The sequence below is a fragment of the Neovison vison genome, chromosome 1 (assembly GCF_020171115.1).
Source record: "Neovison vison isolate M4711 chromosome 1, ASM_NN_V1, whole genome shotgun sequence".
NCBI classification, from domain to species: domain Eukaryota; kingdom Metazoa; phylum Chordata; class Mammalia; order Carnivora; family Mustelidae; genus Neogale; species Neogale vison.
Window position 1 is genome coordinate 262,375,573 of NC_058091.1, and position 9,570 is coordinate 262,385,142.

Below are 9,570 nucleotides of genomic sequence, written 5' to 3' on the forward strand. Positions count from 1 at the left end.
AAGAGTCAACAGGTGCCTAATATGAGTGCTTGTGGTTAGGATCACTTTCAAATTTATTTTGGCATAACATTTCCAGCAAAAAATTCTAAGTCAGTTAATTTTTAAAAATGTCAAACTTCTATTAGAGGTCATTTATTGCAGGCTGTATACTATGATTTCTTTGCTTCCAATTTCTTGTCAAATGAAAAGCCATATCTTAGTTACTCCCGAACAATTTTTAGTTTTAGCTTCTATAGTACAGATGTCTACAGCATATTCTAAAATTGGGATCCCTACTGAGAACAACAGGAAACCATGGTAAGGAAAGAAAATACACAACAATATGCATGAAAAGAGAATTTTTTCTCTCTTAGTTTTAATGTTCTTTAAGACAGCATGCTGATTTCCTCTGATGTGAGAACATTCCTCAAAGACACTAAATTTAGAGTCTTTAAACAATATTTTGTTCTACGAAATTCTTATAAAACACTCATTGTTGAGATTTTAAAAGTATGGGTTAATAAGCAGTTTCAGACAATAACAGAACAAAGCTACTTATTTTATATTTGGAATATGAGACTAAAATGTTTTTGTGCAATCCAATGTTAGGAATTACACTGTTTTTTTGTTTTGTTTTGTTTTTTTACTTGATAGAAGCATAATTTATAGCATCTGTATGTAGATTAATTGTCATTGTTTCATGTTTTATTGTCAAATTTCCTTGGCTAATAAAGCCATAGATAATGAAGCTGGCAGAAGAGATCATTTTCTAGAGTTTTCAAGGTCAGTATGTCAATTAAGATCTCTGGGCTAATTCATTAGTATCGGGAAAAAATGAACATGCTGAGCAACAGGAGATTGCAAGTCTGGGATATCAAACATCTATATTGACTTATGACAGCCTCGAGTCCTCTCTTTTGTGAAGTGATTTAGAGAGGCAAATTACTTTTTCACTAATTTGACAAAGATGAGACTTTTTAAAACTTCATAATATAGGTTCAAAGATGCTGCATCATATAAATCAGTGAACCATGATACGTATATTAACCAAATTCTCCAAGTACATAAGTGTTCCGTGTCATTTAGAAACAGCATGAATTTGTTTCAATTCATTCATTTGACAAAGATTTATAATTTACTGAATATGTACTCTGCACAAATTCTATGTTAGCCACATGGGAGGGGGGAAAAGACATATCCACTGTCTTCAGTCTCAAATACCCTACAGAGATAGATATTAAACAATTAGGTACACAGTTGTTAATTATAGCTGCCACAAGTCTCACAAAGGGAAAGTTATGCAAGATGTGAGAGCATTCAATTATTATCATATAGTAGCTTCATAATGAGAAAAATATGGCCTGAACATATTCATGGACTATATAGACATTAATTTTATAATTAAATATAACTGAATAAGGATTTAATGAGAACCTAATGTATTCCATTCATTCTGTGGGGGTTAAGGATATAAGGAAGTCATATATTATAATTGGGGAAACAGACATAGGCATAGCAAACTGCTAAAAGCTCTAGATAAAAGAGTGGCTAGAGGTTAAAAAAATGCTTTGGAGAGAGGACTCATTTATTCATTAACTAAAATATTTGTTGAATACTTACCATTTTTCCAACATTGTGGTTGGTGTTAGGGATATATGTCAATAAAACATAACCCCAGTCTGTAAAGGACTCACTTTCTAGAGCAGTTTTCTAAATAGTTTTCTAAACAGGACTCACTTTCTAGAGCAGTGGTCTAAACCAGAATGGTTCTACCCTCAGGGGACATATGGCAAAGTTTGGAGATATTTTTCTTTGTCACACTGGGGAGAGGACACTACCTTCATCTACTAGGTAGAGGCCAGAGGTACTATTACACATCCTACAATAAAAAGAACAGTAGCCCCCATGAAAAATAATTAAACATCCCAAAATGCCAATACTGCTAAGACAGGTAAACCCTTTAGAGTCACAGAGAAATAAGTAATCAATTACAATTCAGTAGTATTAGTGATGAATGGGGATATGCTTTAAAAGACTGAGGAAAGTAAAGGGTAGACCATGACATGTCAAGGAGAGTAGGCAAGAAAAATCATTTCACTTGGTACACTATTATTGCAAATTATGGTGAGATACTGGGAAAAGGATAGAAAGATTAATAAAGAATAGATATGAGAGAGTATTTGAGAGATAAAATAATTATTAAGTTATTCAGTAATTATATAATGAAACTTTGGGAGGAGAAAGAGTTGAAGCAGATGAAAGAGCCAAGGATTTCCTTAAAATTTGTTTCATTTGGGTGGTGTTAATGTTCACATATACTGGAATGAAGGAAAAAGAACAAGTTTTGAAAGATATTAATAATGATGACAAAAAATAATATTTACATGTTATATGTCAGACAGTGTGCTAGTCACAGCAAACTATTAAATATGTCATAACCCTTGATAGGGAGATAGAACTATTTAAATATGTACTGTTACCCCTAGTTTTTAAGACAGGATAAGAGAGATTAAATAAATTATTCAAGGTCACATCGCTCATTAGGGGCTATATCCAGACTCCAACTGAGATTTACCTTCTAAAGCCAATGTTGTCAACCTCTATGCTCTATATGATAAGAACAGACTATAGACAATCGAGGTGGAATTTTCACAGTTTGGATCCAATTTGCCTAAGTTCTTCAAAAAGCAAAACCTGGCATAAAAGCTTGTATACTACCAGTTTATTAGGAAGGACAATTCCAGAGAAGCAGAAGTGAAGAGAAATTTGGGTGAGTCAAGGATATACAGAGAACAAATATTCAGTATTAAGTTAAACACACTTGATCTCTTGATTGTAGGACAGTCTTCTAAGAGGGCATTTGAACTATCATATTTCAGAATAGTCCATGTGGAGGATGAAAGGGAGAATACTCACCAACTCTCAGCATCATTAAATATTTGTTCCAAAAGCTTTAGCTTCCTGCCTTTCCTAGGTTGCTCATGCAAAGATACCAAGTGGGCCTCAGTGGCAACAGAGATGTCTTGTGGCAGGATGCAAGATAGATTCAGCATGAATGGAAAAGGCACTGATGAGTTGTTGGTTACACAATCACAAGGAAGCTAATGCAAAATAAGAGGCCAAGTTCCTGAGACAAGTACGATTGGGAACTATGCAATGGTATGTAAGAAATAGCTGATATATCTGTTCTCTAAATATTATCAGCTTTGTTGTTCTCTTATGTTATTTACCCTTCTGGTGTCTTAATTTCTACAAAATGGAGAAAGTCACAGTACCTATCAAGGAGTGCTGTGGGGATTAAAAGGTTTTAATATTATCAATCATTTAAAACAGTAACAATATAAACATCAAATGCACTTATCATTTGTTATTGACATTATCACCATCATTGTTGTTGAGAAGGAGAAAATCACCCCCTTAATATCCAGGAACTGGCTGACACTAACACCAAAGCCTGGGTACTGTTAGAAGCAGGCCTGGCACTCACGGCTAAGAATATAATGTTCTCTTATTGAATATAAACAATCTAACTGAAAACACGAGGATCCAACAATGTCACTTTGTGACCATGTTGAAGTGAGACAAAAAACAAAATCTTCATTTATCAAATAGGGAGTACAAGAGTCTGTATCCAAAAAGAGTATTTGAGAAAATGGGTAAAATAGAAGACAGAGTACATTGGGCAAATTGATGAATAGGAGATGGGGAATTCATTTTTTTTTTTTAAAGATTTTATTTATTTATTTGAGAGAGAGAGAGAAAGTGAGAGAGAGCATGAGCGAGGAGAAGGTCAGAGAGCGAAGCAGACTCCCCATGGAGCTGGGAGCCCGATGTGGGACTCGATCCCGGGACTCCAGGATCACGCCCTGAGCCGAAGGCAGTCGTCCAACCAACTGAGCCACCCAGGCGTCCAAGTAAAAATGTGAATGGGACAGAGATGGAAATTTAACTTGGGGAAATGTAAGGTTGCAGGAGAGATTACTTAATGACAGGGAAAAGTAAACATTTTAGTTTGCTTTAAGAAAGGGTCCATGGGAAAGATGTGTTTGAAGATCCAAGAAAGTGAGAAGAAATTTGATGAATGAAATTCCTAGAGTATACAGAAGAGATATCAAGAACATAGGTGGAGAACTAACCCTGAAAAGGAAAAGGTATTTCGTTCTCTGAAATTGGAGGAGAAAGGGAGATAAATAGTATTGCCCAATGTGAAGGATCTGTGATAGATGCTAAAGGGAGAAGGCAGTAAGAAATTTTATCACTGATGACTTGTTTTCTCAGTCAGGAAATAATCCAAGACATCTATTGAGGGTAAGGGCCAGTGGCTTAGTGACACTGGAACAGCCACAACAAAAAGAAAACTGGAATCAATAGAAAGGAAAGAACGAGGTATCAGGCACTATTAAGAATCCAGTTAACACTTCCTTTCATGGGTGACAGTGAGAGTGGATAGTGCACCCTGAAGGCCTCAAGCACATTGTGAGAGTACAAGGTGGAGTGGCGATACCTGCCCACCTCCAAAAGGCACACTCCTATCCTCTATCCAGGTGAGTCTTTGCTCCTAATCATGGCATTGCCAAGTTTCACTTCTGGTACTTTGCATCTCAAGCTGAAGACTGAAGTCTTCAGGGGAAATTGTCTACAAATTGTCTACCTGTGGACAGGTGTTGAAGAAATCTACCTTACGGGTGAAGAACTTTGGCACCTGACTATGCTATGACTCTGGAAGTGGCAACCACAACATGTACTGAGAGGACCAGGACCTGACTACTGCAGGAAGTGTCTCCCAGTGCTACTGACACATGGATGAACGGCGCTGTGTCTGGGCCCACTCAATCCAGATCATGATAGTGGAGGAGACTGCAACCAGCAAGTGCCCACTGGCAGCCAAGCAGTTCCATGATTCCAAGATCAAATTCCCACTGCCCTGCCGGGTCCTGAGCTGCCAACACAAGCCATGCTTCACCAGCAAGAGGCCCAATACCTTCTTTTATGTGCAGAGCCTCCCTGTCCCTAGGTCTGCCCGAATAAACTCCTTGGAAAAAACAGGGGAAAAGAGAGAGAGAGAAAAAGAATGCAGTTAAGTCAGAAGATTCTATATTCATAACCTTAATGGTCCTGATCCGTGAGGCTATGTAATGTTTCTCTAGAAGTCCTTAGCAGCTGAGATGAGGAAAAGACAAATCAAATGCTTGGACTGATTCCTTTTCTCAGTGGCAAGATTTCTGTGGTGTAAGGTTAATTAAGAGAAACTAAAGAATAAAAAATCTAAAGAGAGCCCAGTTGAAATAAGCAATGAATATGTCCAGACTCGATAACAGGTAAGCAAAGCCAGCTACAGACTGACTCATTAATGGAAGTCAAAGTTCTAGGTCACTGGAGGTGTGGGATGGGGTAAGTAGGTGGAGATGCAGAGGAGAGGAAGAATGATGGTTAGGGTAGGTAGCAGTGCCACTGAGGGAACTGGAAGGTTGGAAGGATACAGGGTTTCAGATAATAAGTTTTAAGATTTTGGAAACTGAAGAGTTGTAAAAGATAGTGAGATGCATACAATACTCTAGAAATTTGTACTTGAAGTTGGGCAGGGGTGTGGAGAGAAGTACCAGAGAAAAGTTCCAAGACCCTAGCTGCCATAAAAGGTATTAAATATTAATGAGACAAATTTTGAAAAAATTGACAAATATTAGTTATTCTATTTTCTCAGGGAATGTAAGATTCCTAGTACACTATAAAAAGAAAGAAGAAAAAGAAAACCCCTTTAATGTTTCATATTATAATTCAGAAAATTTACACTATTGTATGATAAGTTTCATTAAGCTGCAGTGAGAATTATTTTTACAGAATGCTTATATGCTACACATAAATATTACAAATAAATGTGCTGGTATCTACTGATACAACTTTAAAAGATATTCAAAAGATTTAAGAAGCTACCTTGTTAAAAGAACAGTATATAATTCTTATGACACTTTTCTATGTATGAAATTCCTTTTTTTATTTTTAAGATTTTATTTATTAATAAGAGAGAAGGGGAGGGGGAAAGAGAGAGAGAGAGAGGCAGAGGGAGAAACAGGTTTCCAGCTGAGCAAGGAGCCTGATGCAAGACTCGATCCCAGGACCCTGGGATCATGACCTGAGACAAAGGCAGCTGCTTAACGGACTGAGCCACCCAGGCATCCCTGTGTATCAAGTTCTTAATAGAAAAAGTAACTGGACAAATCTAGTGACCCTAGTAAATATTTGGCACTTACACTGAAGCTTTACTTAGCCCTGAAAAGAAATTCAGTATTCTCACTCTTGGTGAGATTTTAATGACTCATTACACCTAACTGTTCCTCCAAAATGTCTGGCTGTTAGAAGTGACTTAGTAGGGCAGAAAATAAAACATACCCATATTTTACTTGCTATAAAGAAGGCTGTAAACTGTAATTATGAAATATTAAATCCCATTTCCACAGAAAAAAGTTACCTGATTACATCCCTGAAAAAATACATATGTCTTAATTTTAACATCTTAATTTTGCTACATTTAGTAAGACCTTATTTTAAGGTTTGCCTTTTTCCTGATGCTGATCATCATACTCGGAGAATAATCAGAAACCACTAAGAGAAGATGGCAAAGAAATGCCATAAAAAATTACTTAAATAGGATATATTGGGGGGAAAAAAAAACTTGTGTCATCTAGGCAGTCTTATTTGATATGTAGAATATCTTTTACAAAAATTGTGATTTTTAGATGGTGTTTACAACTAAAAGATAGAAAAAGTCAACATGTTTTTAATTTCACTTTTCTTCTGGAATCCCCAGGCAATGTTATAACTGATTATAATTGACTCATTTAACTCATCTGAATTAATTTTTAATAAGTTATCAAAAGATGGACAAATTTTCTCTAGTTTCTCTTGGGAATTGGAGATAATTAAATGAAGGTGCAATCCTTACTTCTAAGGATATTCTTTGGTTAATTTTTGAGGCTTCTTCCTTCTAATTTTTCTTGGGTCTGTATACCATTCTGATCCTAACTCCACCATGGGTGATTAAGAGTTGTACTTGTACACATTTCACTATCAAATATGAATAACTCTTATGTCACAGTTATGATTTACCTGCAAAGCCAAGAACTTTGTCAGTTATTACCTAGCATTATACTATTTTATTCACAATTCACTTATTGATTTCATATGTAAGTAATGTTTTATGTTCTTAGCAATTAGATTTCAATCCTGAAATCTTTACTCTTATCTCTCAATTTCCACATATCTATTGGGATAATCAGAAATTATGAATAAACCATGTATGAGTACCTACAATTCTGCATGCAATATAAGAGCCACTAATCATGTGTAGCTATTGAGCCCTTGAAGTGTGTCACTAGTCTGAATTGAGATGTGCTGTAAGTTTAAAATACAAAGCAGATATTGATGTCTTAGAACAAAAAAGGTAAAATATCTCACTAACTTTTATATGGATTAGATGTTGAAATGGTTATATTTTAATATATTTGCTAAAATAAAACATATTAAAATAATTTTACCAATTATAGTATAATGGTATGGCTATAAAAACTTAAAAATTACATACATATATGATTGACATTTCCATTTCCCATTAGAATTTTATTGGGCACTACTGCCCTAGCACAAAGATCAAAATTAGTACACTCAGTAAATGTATCCTACAAAAGAATGCAGATATGGAGAATATTATAGGAAACCCTATTATCTGCCCCGCCATTTCTCATGGATTTTACTCATTCTTCCTCTTTGAAAATAACCAAGATTTTAAAACAGCTGTTTAAAGGTATGAATGGACAGGAACCAAGTTTTAAAGTGTTTCGGAATACAATCCAATAATTATATAGTATTTTTATTGCTTACTATATAATGTGTTATTATGTAGAAATAACATTCAAAATAGCTGATGGAGTATGAAGTTGAATAGAAATTCTGTATCTCCTAACTCTAGCATTCTTTACACATTAAAATGGTTACGTAAAAGCAGACCAAAAAAAAAAAAAAAAAAAAAACCATCACCACCACCACAACAAAAAAACTATGGCTACTCACATAGTTACTCTTTTGATGACAAATATGCAATGATTCCTCATGCAACATTTTATAAGTACCCCACTGCTGTAAATGATTCAGCACTCTCTGGCCATGAATAATATATAGGGAAAGAACCAAATACCAAATTTGTTGGGTTATGTGATGTTTACAGTGGCTTTTAAAACTTATCTGCAGAGGGGCGCCTGGGTGTCTCAGTGGGTTAAAGCCTCTGCTTTTGGTTCAGTTCATGATTCCAGGGTTCTAGGATTGAGCCCTGTACTGGGCTCTCTGCTCAGCGGGGAGCCTGCTTCTTCCTCTCTCCCTCTCTGCCTGCCTCTCTGCCTGCTTGTGATCTCTGTCTGTCAAATAAATAAATAAAATTTTAAAAATAACTAAATAAAAAATAAAACTTATCTGCAGACTTATTCCCATTGCTCTATTTCTTATCATATCTTTGTGGGAGGACAATTACCATGATGGACATAAAAACTGAAACAGTTAAATAATACTGCAAAATGCTCTATAAAATTTAAGTGCAACATGGAATAATTTCTCCATTTCTCTAAGTATGATGTCTAACCTTGGGATTCATGGAAACATCAAACCTCTGTTTTAAATAGGGATTTTTTTGAAAGTATGATAATATTAGCTTTGTAACTACAGATGGCATATAATGATTTAGAAAATTATTGACTTTTGTCAACTCTTTTTCTTATTTCTTCCTCTCATTTTTATTTCTTTTAATCATCAATAGTATTCTTTTAAAATCACTAAAGAATCAATATTCCTTATAACAAATTACAAAAAAACAAAGTGAAAATATTTTATTTCTTTTGATTTTTTTAAAGATTTATTAATATGAGAAAGGGAGCAAGACAGTAGGGGGAGGGGTAATAGGAGAAGGACAAAGAGAACTTCAAGCAGAATCCACGTTGACCATGGAGACCCCACATGGGGCTTGATCTCACAACCCTGAGATCGTGACCTGTGCTGGAACCAAGAGTCAGCCACTCAATTGAGCCACTCAGGCCCCCCTCTTTTTTTATTTTATAATAGAAATAATAATATCAGGTTTAAAATATAATCTTCAACGTCTAAATGTCAATGAGGAATTACCACTTCCAAAACTAATTTCTTACTCCTAAAGCTATGAGGATCTAAAACTTTTTTTTAATACCTATGTGGATTTATCTTATCTGTAATTCATACCTACTGATATTAATTTACATTAGAACTACAAAGAACAAGTATAATCTCTCTTCCATGTAAACTGAAGTACTTAACATTTTTTAGCATTTTATATTATTTTTGTAGGTAATCTCACTCACAATCTCATATATATTATATATACATAGCTTAAAACATTTCTTTCTGTGTTCTAGTTCCATTCAACTTTTTATTTATTTTTTCTCCAGTTAGCCCAGGCATACTAAATTTAGCAGTCTTTAGAGCATCTCAAACTTCATGCACTGAAAATGAAACCTCTCTGCCCAAATTTGATGAGTGATTTTACTCAAAATGGAATCATTCTTAGATCAGCTTCTT

General features: G+C 35.0%; 1 pseudogene; it reads left to right on the top strand.

Annotated features, from left to right (window-relative positions):
- The first annotated feature begins 1,909 nt into the window (after window positions 1–1,909).
- On the top strand, window positions 1,910–5,060 carry LOC122892437 (annotated as a pseudogene).
- The last annotated feature ends 4,510 nt before the right edge of the window (window positions 5,061–9,570 follow it).